This window comes from Triticum urartu, chromosome 3A (assembly GCF_056163025.1).
Source record: "Triticum urartu cultivar PI428250 chromosome 3A, HENAU_Tu73, whole genome shotgun sequence".
Taxonomy (NCBI): Eukaryota; Viridiplantae; Streptophyta; class Magnoliopsida; order Poales; family Poaceae; genus Triticum; species Triticum urartu.
This window is the reverse complement of record NC_141875.1, coordinates 698,645,177-698,651,094: the sequence shown is the minus strand read 5'-3', so window position 1 is coordinate 698,651,094 and position 5,918 is coordinate 698,645,177. Positions and strand designations below refer to the sequence as shown.

Sequence of the window (5,918 nt, the reverse complement as noted above, 5' to 3'; positions counted from 1 at the left end):
AGCTAGTGGCAGCTGTGGAATCTCGTCAGGCCCCAATGCAAAAAAAAAAAAAAATCTCATCAGGCCCTATACCCAATTCACGTGACGAACAGCCGAACAGGTGTACCAAACGAATATTACTTGATACAAGTTAGGTGATTAACTCGTACTATCCTCCTACCCCAAGTTCAAAATTTGATTTTAAGTTAGGAGATTAACAATTACCCTTGATGTAAATTTGAGTACTAACCCTTTGACTTGATTTCGGCAACCAGAAACATTTCTATGAACATTTTTTCTCAATTAATGTGTCAGCATTTTCTGTTAACTAACTGATGAAAACACCCGGCTCTAGTGTTTATTTAATTCTACCAGGCTCTAGTGTATAATTAACCCTGCAGTGATATATACTGTATTTTTAATCCCGGGTGGCAGGCCAACGTTAGCACTGGTAAAGATGATTAGGAAATGCTTGCCCAAACCAACGCTTGCCTTCACAATCATACAACTGTATTACAAGAATTACAATGACGTCGTGAGTAAGTCATGGATACCATGAAATTAACACTGATTCCCATTCAGCCGGTAAGCATCACAAACATGACAGTGGTAGATCCATCAGAAAATGTACATTTTTAATACATTGTTCCCGTGTTTAAGCACAAATCAATTATCCAAGACATCACATAATAACTACGAGAATTTGATTCATCAATAGATACATCACAGCTTCATCATACGCACTGATCCATCCCCGAAATTGCAGATCTGACATGGAAAGTTCACCCATAAACGGATTGTCAATTCAAATATCACCAAGGGAACACGAACAGAAGGAATTTCAAAAATACAGAAAAGGCATTTCCCAAGACCAGAATTGCTACTCATCTGGAAGGAGCGATTCTCACCAGGTGCAAGATTACTTCTACAAGCCATCTATCTACGGAATCAGATTCATACTGATAGCTATGCAAATCACACGCAGTGCAATCTGGAGGAACTGGAAAAAGGGAAGAACTAGAAAAGTACATACATACCAAATCTGGAGGAACGATGGCTGCAGGTGCTCTCCCCGTCGGAGTGGAAAAAGATGCTTCGCCTCGCCCGCAGATCGTGCTCCTCTTGGTTGTTCTTCCGGGCCAGATCTATTGCGGTTTGACCGCCGGAGTGGAAGAAGACAAGCGTTCCAGCCGTTGCTTCGGTCGAGGAGTCGTGACAGGGTGGGGCTGCATCCGGTCTCCTGGCCACGGCTGAAAGTGGAGCGTGGTCGCCGACGACCACACGCAGATGAGAGAGACGTCGAGTGGTCTGATAGGAACGAGGGCGAGAGAGAGCAAGGGTGCGGCGATTAGCGACGAGAATAATGGATGAGAGAGAGAGGCTGTAGCACACGGTGCAGTCTTACATGTGCCGGAGCAAATGAATGGACCCGGTCCAGCCGCGGTACATGACCACCAGCAGTACCAAACATATACGCCTACCCTGTCCATAGGCTGTAACCACGCCCACACCAGCTTTCTAGACTGCCACCGGTGTGATTGATTCCAGATCACGAGGCGCGTATGAACGTCCAGGATACCACCCGCCATGGTGGTCAACCGAGATCACGTGCAAAGAAAAATCATAATATGTATGGTGCAATACAAATACAGCGAAGAATCCAGAAAGTAAAGGCAGCGAGGAGCTGTTTCTTCAGGGATGTGCCATCAATTTCTCAAGAAAAAGAGAAGAGTTTTTTAGCCTTCGGTTGGAGCTGAAACTTCCTTCCCTTTGATAAAACTTCAGGTCGCCTAAAGAAAGTTGTTGTGGTCGTGCCTGAATGAATTGGATTTGCATCCTTCTATCCGTGAGATGTGTTGTTTCAGGTTGACAAGTAGTAGTAGTAACTTTCTGCAGAAAGTAACGGCAGCGAGGAACTGTTTCTTCAGGGATGTGCCATCGATTTCTGAAGAAAAAGAGAAGAGTTTTTTAGCCTTCGGTGATGTTTTTGATCAAGTTCGAGCTGCACATAAGTTGGTCTGATGAAGAAAGTAGTTGCTTTTCTGCCTGAATTGAATTTGTATCTATCTGTCAATCTGTCAGATTGTGGTGTTTCAGTTTGACAAAGGACTAAGTTTCTGCAGAAAGAATGGCAGTGAGGAGCTGTTCAGTCTGGTCGAATTCTCAAGAAGGGAAGAGTTTTCAAGTCTGAAACTTGCGTGTTCTTCATCGAATTCATCGACTACTCACTAAACCTCCATTGACCACATTATTTGTCTTCTTGATTGCTGAACCGCTACAAAGCCTGAAGAAAGTTTGTTTCTGCTGCCGTTTCAGAAAAAAAAAACGCTTCTTTGCATCGATCATGCTATAGTTTCGATCCTAACTAGTAGGTGCCCTTCTCCTGTGCTACTTGCAGTTTGTATACTGTACTCTTGTCATGATTTTGAGAGGGCATTTGGTCTGTTTAACCACTGAAGGAATTCAACCTATGTGAGATAGTCTGGTACACATGTTATCATCTTTGTATAGAGATTTTTTTGCTACTTCACATGTTCTATCATAATCTGTGTTCTTGATTGTTTTCTTGGAACCCGTAAGTGCATGGGTGTTCTGGTTAAAATAGGTATAGATGACACTCCATCTAGATTTGCTTTGCTGTGGATGATGCACTACATCCATCGTTCATCGTCGATGGGGAGAATCTAATCTACCTGCAGTTGGTTCCTCGCTGGGGCCTAATTGTGGTCTACTGCAGGTAGATAGAGGGAAAAGGCAGGGGGCCTAATTGCAAAAGGTGCAGCGCTGACCAGCTCGTCCACTTGGCTTCACGTGATTGGCCCTGGACTAAACTTGCACATCTGTTGCAACTTCAGGGACTGCCCAACCCACTTTTGCAAGTATAAGGACTAAACTATCACATGATGTGCAAGTTCTGGGACTTGGGGTGCTATTACCTCCTTTTCTTGGTCAATAATGGAGACACAATATACGGGCTTTGAGCTTTTCGTGGAGGTAAGAGCATCTCCAGCCGTTGGACCCCCAAGCGGCGATTTTACGCGCCCCCTGGGGGCGAGCCGGCGCTAAAATCGGCGCGGGAGCGAGCGGGTTCCCAGCCGCTCACCCCAGAGTCGCCCCAGACGCGTTTTTTTATTGGACATATTCGGCGTTTTACATAAATTATTAAAAAAAAGTAAACTACGGGGCGAAGAAGTCGATCAGCGTGGTGAAGTCGCCGACGTCGCTGCCATCCTCGTCGTCGGCGGCGGCCTTCTCCTTCTTGATGGCGCGGCCGCCCCTGCTGGACCCCTGCCTGCCGTCTCCATGGCGGACAGGCGGTGGCGGCGCGTCGTCGTAGTCGTCGAGGACGACGATGCCTCCCTCGTCCTGGCCACGGCGAAGAGCTTCGAACCGCGCGAAGGCGGCATGCTGGCGCTCCCTCTCCGTCTGCACCCAGTCGTCGCGCGCCCATTTGATGGCCGCTTCGTCGTCGAGCGCCTCCTCCTTGACGGGCTCTGTCTTCACGATGGGGAGCCCCGGCTCCAGCTTGACGGTGGCGAGGCCCGACTCTGTCTTGGTCTTGACAAAACGCGAAGGAGCCAAGGAGGTGGCACGCCGGCCGCCCTCGTTGATGACGATGCCGTCGCTGCGGGTGCGCCGACCGAGCGACGTCTCCGTGGCGGGCTCTGCCTTGACGCCGAAGAGCGCCGGCGAGCCGGAAGAGTGGGAGGAGGAGGAGGCGGCGAACCTCCTGGGCACCCACGACCCGGCGCTCCGGCGAGAGGCCAGCACGGCCACCGGGCGGGGTACGCCAGCGGCGGGTTGTTGCCGCCCTCGAGGTGTGTGATCACCTCATGCAGGGTGCGGTCGGGGATCCCCCACCAGACGCGGCGGCTGTCGCTGTTCTTTGTGCCGCCGACCACCGGCGCCCCGTTTGTGGACGCCCGCTGAGGGAGTCTTGGATTAGGGGGTGTTCGGATAGCCGAACTATACCTTCAGCCGGACTCCTGGACTATGAAGATACAAGATTGAAGACTCCGTCCCATGTCCGGAAGGGACTTTCCTTGGCGTGGAAGGCAAGCTTGGCGATACGGATAATCAGATCTCCTACCATTGTAACCGACTTTATGTAACCCTAACCCTCTCCGGTGTCTATATAAACCGGAGGGTTTTAGTCCGTAGGACAACATACACATCAACAATCATACCATAGGCTAGCTTCTAGGGTTTAGCCTCTCTAATCTCGTGGTAGATCAACTCTTGTACTACCCATATTATCAATATTAATCAAGCAGGACGTAGGGTTTTACCTCCATCGAGAGGGCCCGAACCTGGGTAAAACTTCGTGTCCCCTGCCTCCTGTTACCATCCGGCCTAGACGCACAGTTCGGGACCCCCTACCCGAGATCCGCCGGTTTTGACACCGACATTGGTGCTTTCATTGAGAGTTCCTCTGTGTCGTCGCCATCAGGAAGGATGCCTCGCCCCGTCTTTAAAGACGGCACCGTTGCTAAGGGAGCTTTGGCTGTCGGCCAAACCCTCCGGCTAGGTGGTTTTCTTATGACCACTTGTTCGACTTCTACGCCGACGATGACCTCTCGAGCCATCGAAAACAATCTTCATGCCAACTCGGAACTTGCCGAGCAGTTAGATCCAATAGAGCTTTCCTCCATAAATGAGCTCTTGGATCGCTTCGCCGCCCTGGGAGTCGCTACGGATTACGACCAGATTGGGCCTAAAACCGATCTGAGAGAGATTAACTCTCCCCAAGCCACCCATCACGTTGCCGTGGTAGAGGGACAGTGCGTCGACCCTTCATCTATCCTAAGGAGTCGCTACGTTCGGATTCCCGATCCCTCCAAGCCGGATGTCTGCGGAGGGGAGGATATCACTCAAGACCTGAACCTAGAATCAGGCGACGGACAGTATTCATTGGACGACATCCAGGAATCCAAATTTTCGAGTTCGGAAATTCCTCGGCCTCTGAGCCTCATAAGGGGTAAGGCTTCGGATTTAATTCCACCCACCCACCTGAACATTAGCGATCTATCCCAAATCAGGCAAGAGCCCAAAGAAACAGTACATTATTACTGGGCCAGATTCCTCCTGGTTATGCACAGGATAAAGGGCCGCCGCGAGGAAGACGCAATTTCATCCTTCTGCAATAATTGCACGGACAAGGGAATACTCAACGCCATAAGTCGCCGTGATATTACACGCTTCGTTGACTTAGCGTCCATAGTACGAAAGTACTGTGCGATGGAAAGCGCCCGGAAAACCGAAACAAAATTTTGGGACAATCCGGCCCTTAATGCAAGCCCAGTCTGAAATAAAAGGGTGCATCATCGCCAGACACCCGGGCCAAACACCAAAAGGCAAAAACCCTCTACAGGGCATGGAACCGTACTGGAAGGATGGCTTAATGGACCCTACAAAATTCATAGTACAGAGGACGCCACACCAACTCACAGCCTTAGAGCATGTTGGATACTCCGGCAGGTGGCCAAAATTGGCGAAAACCTCCTAATCCCGGAGGCCACAGAAAGCCACCCCAGAGACACCAATACGGTATTAACAGTCTTCGAGACCTTCGCATCAAATAATATGCGAAAAAGGACACTCCGCAGCCTTGCCGAAGTCTACCAAGTAGCAACAATAAACCCATGGAGTGACACGGCCATTACCTTTAACGCCAGTGATGAACCTAAATTCCGAACAGCCTGAGCACTAGCTGCATTGGTCCTCAGTTCAATAGTGGACGGGTTTCGTCTCACCAAGGTACTCGTGGACGGCGGCAGTGGACTGAACCTCATCTATGAGGAAACTCTTCAAAAAAATGGATATAGACTGGAACCGCATCATGCGAAGCAGCACAACCTTTAGAGGAATAATCCCCAGTCGGGAAGCGCGCTGTACAGGAAAAATCACACTAGATGTGGTGTTCGGCACGCCGGACAATT

The 5,918-nt window shown here is 49.8% G+C and overlaps 1 long non-coding RNA gene and 1 pseudogene across 2 annotated transcripts; one reads left to right on the top strand and one right to left on the bottom strand.

Annotated features, from left to right (window-relative positions):
* Positions 1-451: 451 nt before the first annotated feature.
* LOC125549332 (uncharacterized) lies at positions 452-1,505 on the bottom strand. 2 transcript variants are annotated; one of them, XR_007301318.2, is made up of 3 exons: positions 1,385-1,505; positions 1,017-1,287; positions 592-747 (listed from the first exon to the last, which is right to left on the bottom strand). It is a non-coding gene; the product is annotated as an uncharacterized LOC125549332 (long non-coding RNA). The 2 variants fall into 2 exon arrangements; XR_007301317.1 differs by lacking the exon at positions 1,385-1,505 and having other exon boundaries at positions 452-747; positions 1,017-1,378.
* A 1,429-nt stretch (positions 1,506-2,934) lies between these two features.
* On the top strand, positions 2,935-3,909 carry LOC147981793 (uncharacterized; annotated as a pseudogene).
* The last annotated feature ends 2,009 nt before the right edge of the window (positions 3,910-5,918 follow it).